This window comes from Poecile atricapillus, chromosome 19, assembly GCF_030490865.1.
Source record: "Poecile atricapillus isolate bPoeAtr1 chromosome 19, bPoeAtr1.hap1, whole genome shotgun sequence".
In the NCBI taxonomy this organism is placed as follows: domain Eukaryota; kingdom Metazoa; phylum Chordata; class Aves; order Passeriformes; family Paridae; genus Poecile; species Poecile atricapillus.
The window spans coordinates 3,568,352-3,583,174 of record NC_081267.1 but is presented as its reverse complement, the minus strand read 5'-3'; the positions used below and the strand labels follow the sequence as shown (position 1 = coordinate 3,583,174).

Below are 14,823 nucleotides of genomic sequence, written 5' to 3'. Positions count from 1 at the left end.
AATATGTAAAAGCATACAGTATATAAGTTTAGCTTGAAGTGCTTTGTTTTGAATGTGAGGCAGTGTGGGAAGCCTCCGTACCCTGGTTGGTTTTGCTTATGCTTGATGCCGAATTTTGCCCCAAAAGGCGATGAATAACTGTCTAAGAGACGCAGTTTAAGTCAAATAGACAGGAGGTATTTTATTAGCAACGTGCACGTTGGGGAAATCTCTAAAGGGAGTTTTCCAAAGTCTTACAACAAAAGCATGCCTTTTATACAGTTTAGGTTTGGAATTACATCATATACATGCATATTCATATGGGGCGTGCCGTAGGCGGGGCGTGGGCGGAAACTTCTATTTTGAGGATCTTTTCGGGGGTCGTTCCGGTCGGCCTTCATCGTGGGCGAGGGTCTCCGAGGAGTCTTCCTCCTTAAACTTTTGAACTTCTTTCCAAATTTGGTCCTTTCCCGGTGTAGTTGGCCGAGTTCCCAACCTCCTAGGGCCAACTTATCATATTGACATTAGGCATGCTTTAGCTTCGGCTTAAATTACGCTTAGTCCGGTGATTTTTTTATCCTTCTCTTTCCCTCCTGTCGTTGTGTTTATTACCTCCAGATGTTCCCTTCATATTCTATGTTTTAACCCATTATTTCTCGAAGGCTATCTATTTTATGGCTTCATTCCCCCCTTTTCTTATGACTTACGAATTCTTTCGTCAAGGTCTGATCCTAAGAGTGCTGATGTCTAATCCTAAGAGCGCTGATGCGCTCGTACCATACCCCAAACCATTTGGGTCCTTTTCATTATGATCCTTAGCTTCCACCACATAAAAATATTTGTAAAAGTTAAAACCAACAGGGCTCCAACTACCAATATCATTGGGGGCACCAGGTAATTGAAAACCTGTGTGGCTGTTGGGGAAAATCCTGTGAAGATATCCCACCAATGATGCTGGCCTACTTGTTCTACTTCGGTGAGGACATTCTTTATTCTTTCTGAATCATGTTCTACCTGCCATACCATCCGTGTAGTTGTTTGATCCACTCTTTGCACCAATTCCTTTACTTTAGGGTGTGCGAGCATTGCTTTGAGAATTTTGACATCCATCCCTATTTGCAATTCTGGTATTTCCCGATACAGGTTAAAATCTGTGTTAATTAGCTGTTGAGTAGTTATTGGGACAGTATAATGAAAATCGCAACCCACTATTTTGGTAAAGTTGCATACACAAAAGTTAGTATTGTTAGTTTCCTCTTGGCAATTATCTATAGTGACATTGTCACAGGCTGTCCGTACGCAAGCACACCCATTCCCTATATAGTAAACTTGTGACTGTGTTCGATTACGCAAAAGCACTTCAAAAGTGCACACTCTATTCTCAGCATCTAAGCATAAATCTTCTGCCTCTACTACAGCGTTTTCGCAAACATAGCCTAGCTGTCCTCTAGGAATACATGCCTCTGTGCTAACCGATTGCCACTTATTTTTGATATAATCATAACTGGCCCAAACATTGTGATCTATTGGCTTGACAATGACATCTTGTTGCATTGTCCCTAGGGTGAGGATAGGAAAAATAGCTCTTTCCTCTGCCGCACTGATGGTGAGGACATAAGCTTCGATATGTTCCTGTTGAGGTTCATAAGTGAAATTTACTAATTGCCACCAGGCTTGGTGGTCCTTCTCGAATTGTGTAGTATGATTGTCCTTTAATATTGTTTCCCTTAGTTCTTGAGGTAATATACCTGACGTTCCTTCTCTCATTATTCCTGCCGCTACCGATTGTACCCACTGTTGTGTCTGAGAGCATTGGATAGCGAGTGCAATGTCTTTACTGAGCTCTCCTGTGTAATCAGCGAGCTTTACAAAATCCTCTGCAGTATGGTTTGCTACCATGGTTAGTAATTTTACTACTAGCGATTGTGTTTCTGCCAATGTAAGCATAGATGAACTCAGCGGCACCTTGAGTTTTCCTAAGTTGGTGGTGACAGTGCTCAATTTGTTCACCAATACCTCTTGATCTACTGTATTCAGTATTCCAAATCCAGTACCAACCCATCCACTTATATCTCTTTGCGCCCGCCTGTGATAGGACCTAGTTGCTAGCCATGCATTCCATCCCTTAAGGCTTTGCTGTACAAATGGTCGACAATCCTTCTGCAGATGCGTAACATCGACGCGTATATTCATCTGCACCTTTTTCAGGGAATAAGTGGGGTCCAATAATAATTTTAGTTCATTAGATTTCCTTATCACTTGAGGCCCTACAAAGGTTAAATTGTGCACTACTTTGCATTCCGCTGGTGGAGTGGTTTCTTGGGGCAAGTCTAGATTTGGATATAAGGGGGTCACGTCTTCCGATAGTGCCACCCTATATTCAACAGCATGCCCACTAGGGACCCCCTCTGGGTTAAGACCTTGTTCCGGTATCTTCAACTGTCTTTCGCATATGAACGACATCGATTGATCTAATCTAAATGCCATTTCACACCGTGCCTTCCCTTCCTCGGGGCCACCAGATGCCACGATCTTTCCCGCAGGGAAAGGAAGAGGGTGAGGGTCAAGAGTTATGTTTTGTGGGCGCAGGTCCCCAAGCGAATCTTTTCTATAAATTACTGTGTTTTGGGGCTGTGATCCGGTTGGATCTTCCCGGAAATCACTCCACCTACACGAAATTGGGCCCTTTTGCTGCCTCCAAATAGTGGGCTTACCCATTTTTACCGGACTAAAGGTAATTAAGTTATGTTCGGATGCTGACTTCCCCAAGGATCGAATTGTCAATACTAGCTGCTTTGTTCTTCCTTCCACTGAGTCAAGCTCTCGACACCCAATTTGGATTTGGTCTCCCTTGTATGCTACCATGGAAGATTGATGCCATAATTTACTTGCGTATGGCTGATTGTTATGTAGGGCATATACCTCGAAATAGGGTCCCTTCTCTCCCCATTCCGGGTGGGTACACTGATGTGCGTGAGACCATGGATCTATCGGGTCAGAGTCTCGGGGAAGAACTATACTTATCGAGAGTCCAATGATCAGGGTTGAAAGGGCTTGAGGTGAAGTCAAGGTCATGATGTCCGTCCCTCTTGTTTACTCTCTGGAGCTTTCTTGACCCGCGAGTAATGAATCCACGTAGGTCGCTCCTTGATCCGGACCGCGGTGAAGGTAGTCAGCAGCACTTGGAAAGGTCCTTCCCACTTCTCTTGTAGGGGTTTTCCTAAAAGATTCTTAACATACACCCAATCACCGGGGTTAAACGGATGCAATTTACAATCAGGTTGTTTAGGTTGGTGCTCTATTACCACGGTAGCATTCTTATCCAATTGTTTCCCTACTGTAATTACATAATCATAAATGTACTGGTTACCGATTTGGCCTATGGCATCCCCATTTACAACTTGCATAGCATAAGGTCTACCATACAGGATTTCAAATGGGCTTAGCTTCTCTTTTGACCTTGGTTTGACTCTCAGCCTCAGCAGAGCAATAGGCAAGGCTTGATACCATTGCAAATTAGTCTCTTGGCATATTTTGGCAATTTGCTGCTTAATAAGATGATTCATTTTTTCTACTTGTCCACTGGCCTGTGGATGATAGGGTGTATGTAATTGCCATTTGATTTGTAATGCTTTGCTTATTGCTCTCACCACTTTCGCACAGAAGTGTGTACCCCTATCCGAGGAAATACTCTTCGGTACCCCAAACCGCGGAATGATTTCACTCAACAGTATTTTGGTCACTTCTCTTTCCTTGTTTGTCCTGCAAGGGAATGCTTCAGGCCACCCAGAAAATGTATCAGTTAATACCAACAAATATCGGAGCCCCCCTTTTCTTGGGAGCTCAGAAAAATCAATTTGCCATACTTCACCTGGGAATTTACCTCGACTTATGGCTCCTTGGTGTATCTTGGTTCCCGTATTCGGGTTATTTCTCAGGCACCGTTCGCACTGGGATGTTACGTGCTTTATAGTAGTAAATAATTTCGGTCCTGCTATCCTGGTTTGCAAATATTGGTAAAGCGGATCTAAACCCCAATGGGCCTTCTCATGTTCTGCTTTTACAAACTGCCACATCACATTTCCTGGTACTACTAACTGTCCTGTTTCCAATTGACCCCAACCATTTTCTAATATTTTGCCCTTATTTCTTTGAATCCATTTATGGTCTGATTCCTGGTAATCTGGCTTGATACTGATATCCAGGTCTCCTGGTATTAGGGCCGTTATTCCCACTTCCCTAGACTTTGTGGCAGCCAATTTGGCCTCTGTATCTGCCTTTCTATTTCCTATTTCTGGAATAGTATTGCCTTTCAGATGTCCCTTACAATGCATTATGGCCACTTGAGCTGGGAGTTGGACCGCCTCTAGCAATCGCAGAACCTCCTCTGCATGTTTGACTGTTTTTCCTTGTGTAGTCAACAGTCCTCTTTCTTTCCAGATGGCCCCATGAGCATGTACAACAGAAAAGGCATATTTAGAGTCTGTCCATATATTGATTTGCATATTCTCTGCCAATTCCAGAGCTCGAGTCAGAGCTATCAGTTCTGCCTTCTGGGCTGAAGTTCCTGTGGGTAAGGGGTTCGACTCAATTACCCTTTCTGTAGTAGTGACCGCATAACCAGCCATTCTTACTCCTTGCTTCACGAAGCTGCTGCCATCCGAGAACCAGTTGTCCGCATCTTCGAACGGCTCTTCTTTGAGGTCCGGGCGACTGGAATAGACAGCTTCAATTGTTTCCAGGCAGTCGTGTTCGATGGGTTCTGCCGGGGCTCTTCCTTCTAGAAATGAAGCTGGGTTCACAATGTTAGTTACCTGAATGATTACGTCATCTGATTCAGCCAGAACGGCCTGGTATTTTAGGAATCTGGAAGGCGACAACCAATGGTTGCCTTTCTGTTCCAGCACAGCTGACACGGTGTGGGATACTAGTACAGTCACCTTTTGGCCCAGCGTGAGCTTCCTGGCCTCTTCTATGTTAATTATCACTGCGGCCACTGCCCTCAGACAGCCTGGCCATCCTTTGCTTACTTCATCCAATCGCTTAGAGAAGTAGGCCACAGCTCTCTTGTGTGGTCCCAGCTGCTGTGCTAGGACTCCTAAGGCCATCCCTTGTCGTTCGTGGGAGAACAGCCAGAATGGTTTTGATACGTCTGGGAGACCTAAGGCTGGTGCTCTCATTAGTTCCATCTTCAGCTTCTTGAAGGCTTCTTCTGCCTCGGGAGTCCAAACTAGGATGCTCTTAGCCTCCTTCAACAAATCATACAGTGGTTTAGCGAGTATCCCGTACTGGTAGATCCATAACCGACACCAACCTGTCATCCCCAAAAAGGCGCGCAGATCTCTCACCGTCTCTGGTTTGGGCATCTGGCAGATGGCCTCTTTCCTAGCTGCTCCCAGGGATCGCTGTCCTCTGGAGACTTCGTATCCCAGGTACACCACTTGTGTCTGTACCAGCTGTGCTTTCTGTCGAGAGACTCGATATCCATTTAAACCCAGGAAATTCAGCAAGGAAATGGTCCATTCAATGCATTCTTCCTCTGTCACTGTTGCTATTAGGAGGTCGTCTACGTACTGCAGAAGGGTGCCATCTCCCAGCGGCCTTTCCCACTGTTCTAGTTCCTTGGCTAACTGATTCCCAAAAATCGTAGGGGAGTTGCACCACCCTTGGGGCAACACTGTCCAGGTGAGTTGGGTCTTTCTTCCACTATCTACAGATTCCCACTCAAAGGCAAAAATCTTTTGACTCTCGAGAGCTAAGGGGAGGCAAAAGAACTCGTCTTTTAAATCTAATACGGTGAACCAGGCCAAATTCTCCTTCAGTCTGGTCAAAAGCGTGTATGGGTTAGCAACTACCGGATGCAATGCCTTAGTTATTTCATTTACTGCTCTCAGATCCTGGACTAACCTATAGGTTCCATTAGGTTTCTTGACTGGCAGGATTGGTGTATTAAAATCTGATTCGCATTCTACCAATAACCCCAGTTCCATAAACCTTCTGATTGTGGGCTCAATCCCTTTCCTATCTTCTATCCTCAGAGGGTATTGTTTCTTTCTCACCGGTTTTGTCCCAGCTTTAAGTTCAACGACAATCGGTGCTGCTTGTTTTGATTTTCCAGGTATATCAGTAGCCCACACCAATGGGTACGTCTTGCTCAGGATTTGCTCGAAATTGTGGCTTTCAGGTTTAGGCTCTACACAACTGATCGTTAGGCTTAAAGCTGTAATCAGTTGTTCTTCATTTACTTGAAACTCCAATTGATCTTTATTAAACTTTATTACGGCCCCCAAGTTCTCCAATAAGTCTCTCCCTAGTAGGGGTTTTGGTGAATTTGGTAAATACAGGAACTGATGAATTCCCATTTGCTTCCCAATTTTGTATTTAATGGGTTTCAAAAAGTAAGCCTTTTCTGGTTGGCCTGTTGCTCCCACAACTTGCACAAATTCATCACTTTTAGGTACAAGTTCTTGATTTAAAACCGAAAAGGTTGCTCCCGTATCAATCAAAAAGTCTAATTCCTTTTTACCCTCCCCTAGCTCTATCTTAACCAGTGGGTCTGCTAGGGTACGGCCCACCGGTTCCCTTCATTCTCTATCCTGAGGCGTGGTAGTAGTAGTGGTGGCCATTAGCCTTTCCCTTAGCTGGGGGCATTCTCGCTTCCAGTGTCCCGTCTGCAGGCAGTACGCACATTGATTCGGCCCTAACCCATTTGAATGGGGCTGGAGCCTCCTTCCCCTTCCTGCTGGGTTGTCTCTACCTCTTCCCCTGGTTCCAGGTTCCGAGTAGCCTGTCTTCTGAGCTGCCACTGCTACAGCCACTACTCGAGCTATCCTCCTGTCCTCCTTTTTCTTCTCCTCAACTTCTCTATTATTGTATACTTTCCACGCCTCATTCAGCAGTGTCTCTAGGTTTTTATTTGCCGGGTGCTCGAGCTTTTGTAATTTCTTCCTGATGTCTGGGTTACTCTGTCCCATCATTAACCCTAACAAATGCTGTTTCCCTTCCTCTGTTGCTGGGTCCAGGGGTGTGTATTGTCTCATTGCTGCCCTAAGCCTATCCAGAAATTCTGACGGGGTCTCATCCTTTCCCTGCCTGACACCATACAGCATCGACCAATTGACAGCCTTAGGGATCGCATTACGCAAGCCCATCGCTATCAATTTTCTATACTGCACTAGCCGTTGATAGTGTTCCGCGTTGCCCGGGTCCCACTCTGGTTTACTGCTGGGAAAATTATCTTCTAGTCTCCCCGATAATAGTTGGGCATGTCGTCTCCCCGTTTCCAATACGAGTTCCCTTTCCGTATCTGTCAATTCTGACAACATCACTTCTATATCCTCCCAATCAATATCTAAGTTCTTTGCCATTAGTTCAAACCTCTTTGCTACTCCCTCTGGATTCCTCCTGAAGTTCCTTGCCTCATCCCTCCAATTGTTCAAATCACTCGTCGAGAATGGCACCTTTACTCTAGTCTTTTCCCCTACTACTGGCATAACTTGTCGGAGAGGAGCTATCGTGTGATTCCCTTTCTCCCCTTGCTTTGCTTCCCCCCGTGCCACAGATCTGGTGTAATACGAGTGAATGGTTCCCTCCCCGGGATCTTCTTCCTGTGCCTCAATGCCTTCCCTATTCTTTCTCTTCTCTTTCTTCTTTCCCCCTTCCTGCTCTTCATTTTCCTCTCCTATCTCTATCACACAATCCATCCGATTCTCATCCTGCGTCTGTCGCCTCTTTTGTATCTGCCAGCTCTTATCCTGTCCTGGGCTGCGGTTCCTCTCATCCTCTGCTCCCCCTCCACCTCTCTTATCCTCTATCTGAATTACTATGTTCAGTTTCTGTGAGTTACTCTCTGCCTCCCTTTCACATGTCTCATTATCATTCTTCTTACTGTATCTCAATTTAGGGACGTCGCCTCCCGGTGAATTGCTTTTATCCCCAGTCCTTGGTGCACTGGTTTCCATTCTACGGACGCCTCCATTTCTGGAGGTGTTGCTATCTCCATATGGACTGAGCTCGGGTATGCTACGTGCCTCCCTTCGGCTCTCTGCTCCTGACCCACTGCCTTCCTCCCCCTCAACCTCCAGTGTGGGTGGGCTGTCAGCATTCATGTAGCTCCCTGACCCCTGTGGACTATCTAGTCCCTGAGGGTTGTTTTTCCTCTCGTCAATCCCTGATTTTAATGGGCTGCCCTCCTCCCAACTGTTGTCTATCCTCTGGGGGCTGTGCCCAAACTTGGATCTCCACCATCGTTCTAGTTCCTTTAATGGGGTAAGATCCCCTTGTTCCTCTTTTGGCCTGGGGAGGGGTCCTTCTCGTCCTGGGGCAAATGGATGGTATTCCCACAGGCTTATTTCGCTCTCCTTTCCACTGTCCCTTCTCGTTAACTTAAGGCATTGTTGCCCAATGCTACATGCATCGCAGCAGCGTTCTTTGGGCTTTGAACCTTTCTTATCTTTTTCCAGGGCTAGTACTAGAGGATCCTGAGGGGCTACATTAATTCCGCACTCTTTTTGCCACTCAGGTTTATTCCTTAAGGTGAAAAACATGTCTGCATACATCACCTCATCCCACTTATTGAGCCGGCGGAGGAAAAGCATTAGTTGTAAAATGGTATTATATTTAATTGTTCCCTCGGGTGGCCATTTCTCATTATCATCTAACTTATACAATGGCCACCACTGCGTACAATATTTGAGAAGTGTCTTTTTACTTATGTTTCCTCCCGGAATCCCTCCCAAGTCCTTCCAATGCTTTAGGATGCACCCTAAGGGGGTTTTCATATTTACGTCCTTACTCTGTTGACCTCCCATGACTATCCCCTGTATCTGCGTTTTCTGTTAACCGAAACAGTCCCTCTCTCGCAACCACGATATGCTGATATATTTTAACACTTCATGCACACAATCTCAATCGCTTCGTCCGTTTCCGACCTGGCTTCTCGCGAAGAACAGGAAATGCGGAGCAGGACTCCCTCTCGCTTCGCAGCTACGCTGCGTCTCACTCACCCTCACATACAACACACACTTATAAAATAAAATTGTTTTACCAGGTTTGGTCATAAAAAAAAAGTCGCCCTCAAACTGTGAAGTACCGGCTTCCCAAATTCAAGGCACGTAGACAGCACAATGCGCGTTTCAATCTATTACATAAAGAGTGACAAGATGTTTCCTATAAAACTTTGCAACAAACACATAAAACGAACACACAAAACACATACAAACACCAATGGTACCAAAACCTGTGATGTCCGAGATATCGAACACAAATGGTACCAATTAGGGACAAACACCAATAGTACCAAAACCTATGATGTCCGAGATATCGAACACAAATGGTACCAATTAGAGACAAACACCAATAGTACCAAAACCTATGATGTCCGAGATATCGAACACAAATGGTACCAATTAGGGACAAACACCAATAGTACCAAAACCTATGATGTCCGAGATATCGAACACAAATGGTACCAATTAGGGACAAACACCAATAGTACCAAAACCTATGATGTCCGAGATATCGAACACAAATGGTACCAATTAGAGACAAACACCAATAGTACCAAAACCTATGATGTCCGAGATATCGAACACAAATGGTACCAATTAGGGACAAACACCAATAGTACCAAAACCTATGATGTCCGAGATATCGAACACAAATGGTACCAATTAGGGACAAACACCAATAGTACCAAAACCTATGATGTCCAAGATATCGAACACAAATGGTACCAATTAGGGATTTTTACCAGGGCGTCCCCTGGTTTACCCTTCGGTGGTCACGTCTGACCCCCGTGTCCCAATAAAGCGCTTTAAACCAAAACCAATAAACAATTAAAAATACCTCTTAATTGGAGCAGGAGATGCAGGGAATCCTTCCTCTGCCGAGGAGCGCTGGTCCAGGAGGGGAGTCTCTTCTGACAAAAATCCGTCAGGGGCCCCAGAGGGTCCCGGCCCCGGACCGGCTCTTCGGAGGGAACCCCTCAAAGTCTGAGTCTCCTGTTTCGTCCCATCTGGGTCGCCAGAACTGATGCCGAATTTTGCCCCAAAAGGCGATGAATAACTGTCTAAGAGACGCAGTTTAAGTCAAATAGACAGGAGGTATTTTATTAGCAACGTGCACGTTGGGGAAATCTCTAAAGGGAGTTTTCCAAAGTCTTACAACAAAAGCATGCCTTTTATACAGTTTAGGTTTGGAATTACATCATATACATGCATATTCATATGGGGCGTGCCGTAGGCGGGGCGTGGGCGGAAACTTCTATTTTGAGGATCTTTTCGGGGGTCGTTCCGGTCGGCCTTCATCGTGGGCGAGGGTCTCCGAGGAGTCTTCCTCCTTAAACTTTTGAACTTCTTTCCAAATTTGGTCCTTTCCCGGTGTAGTTGGCCGAGTTCCCAACCTCCTAGGGCCAACTTATCATATTGACATTAGGCATGCTTTAGCTTCGGCTTAAATTACGCTTAGTCCGGTGATTTTTTTATCCTTCTCTTTCCCTCCTGTCGTTGTGTTTATTACCTCCAGATGTTCCCTTCATATTCTATGTTTTAACCCATTATTTCTCGAAGGCTATCTATTTTATGGCTTCATGCTTTAATCATACTTAATTTCTAGCAGATTATATATAAAAATTTTAATTTTTTATTAAACTGTATTATTTTACTAAACTATATTCTTTTATACCACATTACTATTCAATTTAGTAAATTGTATTCATTTTTAATTAAACTGCCATTAACCAAAGGGACCTAGTTGTCAAAATTCTAATTTCATTTATAACAATATTTTAACAAAGAAGGCTGTTACAACAAGACTGGTATTTAACAAACATGACACAACATGAGGTATATTAACAAAGAAGGCCTCTTACGGTGACAACATTCTACTGTTCAAACTGTAAAACATCTTTGTGTACTGATCAGGAGGTCAGGATTTACTCTTTACAATCCTGATGCTGAATGTCTCCTGAGGAGGTCTGGTCACAGAGAAGAATGAGCCCCTTGTGGGCTGCCCCTGTTTGGACAACCTGCTCCTCACCCGGAGCCTCAGCATGTCTGACATCGCCCACCTGGGACTGACATCCCAAAGAATTGAGAACATTTATCAATTTTTCTTTATAATTAATATCTAATAAATTAATTAAAATAAAAATTTAATTTTTACAATAATATTATTCTGCATTTTTATAACTTAATTTTTATATTTATATGAAAGAATTGATACAATTTTAGCAACTAAAAACATTATTGGTCCTTGGTTCAAAGTACTACAATTCCCTTCATTAATTGATCACTATTTCTCCCTCTTTATCCTAATTACACCTATTTTTAGTCCTTTGATCATATATTTTAATAATTTTCTCAGACAGGATAAAAGGGACCACTTTGGGATCCATGGGAACTTTTCTGGGGAACATTTGGGGCAGTTTTGGGTCTGGGGAGGGAATTTAGAGAGAACTTGGGGGTCTGGAGAACACTTGGGGGAGCCGGGAGGGCACTTGGAGGGGCACTTAGGGATTCTGTGGGACAATTCGGGGTCCGGGGGAGCACTTGGGGGTCCAGGGGGGCACTTGGAGGTCAGGGAGGGGAATCTGGGGGCCCTTCGGGGTCCGGGCGGGCACTTGGGAAGCTGTAACAGGGAATCTATGGGCCGCGGGGGATGATGGGAGTTGTAGGCGCCGGTATAATACGGTTTAATAGGGCCGCGGAGCATCATGGGAGTTGTAGGCGCAGGTCCAATGGGTTCCGGTGAGGCGCGGGGCATGACGGGAGATGCAGTCCCGGCTGGAATAGCGCTCTATGGGCGCCGCGGAGCATGATGGGAGCTGTAGTCCCGGAAGTGGCTCGGAAGGCGCGTTTGGCGGTGTGGGGAAGCGCTTGGAGAAAACTTTTGTGTCCGAGCCGTGTCTGCAGGTCGGTGCTCGGGGCGAATGTATACGGCTCGGGAGCACTTGGGGGGAACCTGGGGAGCTGTAACCGGGCTCTTTAGGGCGCGGGGCACGGCAGGAGGTTTGGGCGCGGAACTGTGTTGTGGGATGATGGGAGATGAATTCCCAGCAGTGGCTGGAAGGGGAATCTGTGGGGTCGGGAGCATTCAAGGATCCAGGGACGCTTTGGGGGGTCCCGAACGGGCGCTGAGGGGGCACTCGGGGATCCTGAAGGGTTTGGAGGAGACTTATGGGACATATTGGGGGCCGATCTCAAGGTTCTGGGGAGCGCAGGGCATATTCCCAGTTCCTCACAACCTGGTCTCAGTTGCACCCTGCAGGCTCCTGCTCACTGCCAGTATCATCCCAGTCTGATGTCAGTACACAGCCAGTGCAATCTCAGCCACTGCCAGGATGATCCCAGTACAAACCAGTCCCAGCCAGTGCTGCCACTCGTGGGATCCCCCAGCCCTCTCTGTGTTCCCCCTCCCGCATCTCCCCAGAGCAGCCCCAAGGGCTGGCAGTCCCCAGCCAGGGTCCCCAGCCAGCCCCAGGTTGGATCTGCAGCCCCCAATTTTCCCAGTTTCCCTCTCCTTTTCCCCGGGCCGGGTTCCCCCCGTCCCCAGCGGGTGGGAGCAGCGGAGAGCCCCGCGCTGCCCATCCCGACCTGTCCCGGCTCCATCCCCGCTCCTGCCGTGGGCTGTGAGGGGTTCGGGAACGGGGCACCGAGGGTGTCACTGCTCCTGGGGGAGGAGGAGGAGGGATGGAAGAGGAGGGATGAAGAAGGAGAGAGAGAAGGGATGGAAGTAGGAGAAGGAGGTGGGGTTAGGGAGGAAGAGGAGGAGGAGGGATGGAAGGGGAGGAGAGGGAGGAAGAGGAGGGACAAATGAGGATCAGGTAAAGGAGAAGGAACCACGAGGTCAAGCACTCCCTGAATTCACAGTCCCCTCACCCATGGGATCATCATCCCCCATCCCACAGGTGCCCCGAGAGGGGGAGCTCAGCCCAGATATCCTGGGGAATCCCTGGGTTGGATTTTTGCGGGGGGGGATATTTAAGAATTAAGGACTCCAAAGCTGAGCGGAAAATGTCCCTTGGGTGGACACTGGGGTTTCCAGCATCTGTTAGTGAGAAGATGGAAAAGGGGAACTTTTTACATTCTTGGCACTCCCAGCAGCCTGGGGGGGGCAGGGACTGAGCAAACGGGGGACCCTTAGTGCAAGCATGACCCCCCGCAGCTGGGACGGGGGGGAACCCCTGAACAGCAAAGGGGAGAGAGCAGAGATGGGGAACTCCTGGGAGGAATTTTCAGGGCTGAATCTTGGTGTTTGGGAGGTTTATATGGGCACCAGATGCCTGGTAAGTTCTAGAGATGGACTTGGGCAGGAGGAACCCCCCAACCCAATGTACTCATGAATTGCATTTTCCCCAAACCAGGATCTCTCATTCCCAGACCTTGACTGGATGGAGAAGGAGGCTGTGAGGAAGAGGAAGATGCCCCAGGACACCTGGGCAGGTGAGGAGGAAGTCAGTGCCCCTTTCCCCCTCTCTCCTGCTCCATCTCCCAGCCCAGCATGGCCCCCGGCTGCAGGACAACCCCGCTGCCGACGCCGTCCTGCCGGGGACGCACTGGGGGGATCTCCTTCCCCTTCCCTCTGGCACGGAGGCAAATCCCATCCTCTCCTTGTCCTTCCTCCTCCAGACAAGGAGCTGAGGATGGAAACCAGGGAGGACAAATCCCCATGGCAGAACCTCGTGGAAGAGGCCGTTTTGAGCAGCTCCACAGTGCAGAAATCCATCAGGGACGAAAAGCCCCGGACATCCTGGAGGAGGAGGGGCTCCAAACCCATCCCAGGGTGCTCTGAGGAGGAAAGACCCACCCTGTGCCGGGAAGGCGGCCAGAGATCCAGCCGTGGCTCTGAGCTGGTGGTCCATGAGCAGCTTCAGGATGGGGAGAAGCCCTACAAGTGCTTGGAGTGTGGGAAGAGCTTCAGCCAGAGCAACAGCCTGATCTGCCACCAGATGATCCACACTGGGGAATGGCCCTACGAGTGTGGGCAATGTGGGAAGGGCTTCAGCTGGAGCTTTCAACTCATCCGTCACCAGCGCATCCACACTGGGGAGAGGCCCTACGAGTGTCCCAAGTGTGGGAAGAGGTTTCGGATCAGCTCCAATCTCCTCCAGCACCAGCGGATTCACACGGATGAGAGGCCCTTCCGCTGCCCTGACTGTGGGGAGGGCTTCAAGAGAAACTCCTCCCTCATCACCCACCGGCGCATCCACACTGGGGAGAGGCCCTACGAGTGTGGGGAATGTGGGAAGAGCTTCAGAAACAGCTCCTCCCTGACCATCCACCAGAGGACCCACACTGGGAAACGTCCCTATGAGTGTGAGAAATGTGGGATGACCTTCAGATGGAGGTCCCAACTGACCATCCACCAAATGATCCACACTGGGGAGAGGCCCTACGAGTGTCCTGAGTGTGGGAAGAGGTTTCAGACCAGCTCAGATCTCCTCGTGCACCAGCGGATTCACACGGATGAGAGGCCCTTCCGCTGCCCCGAGTGCAGGAAGGGCTTCAAGCAAAACTCTCACCTCATCACCCACCGGAGCATCCACACTGGGGAGAGGCCCTACGAGTGTCCTGAGTGTGGGAAGAGGTTTCAGAGGAGCTCTAATCTCCTGCAGCACCAGCGGATTCACACGGATGAGAGGCCCTTCCGCTGCCCCGAGTGCAGGAAGGGCTTCAAGCAAAACTCCCACCTCATCACCCACCGGCGCATCCACACTGGGGAGAGGCCCTATGAGTGTCCCCAGTGTGGGAAGAGCTTCTCCAGGAGCTCTAACTTGACCCAACACCAACAAAAGCACCACTAAGGGAAGCCCTGTGAGTGCCCCAAGTGCAGGAAGAGTTTCGT

At 47.9% G+C, this 14,823-nt stretch overlaps 1 pseudogene; it reads left to right on the top strand.

The window, feature by feature from the left end:
* LOC131586325 (uncharacterized) overlaps window positions 1–14,823 on the top strand; it is a 1,027,770-nt pseudogene that overhangs the window by 508,653 nt on the left and 504,294 nt on the right.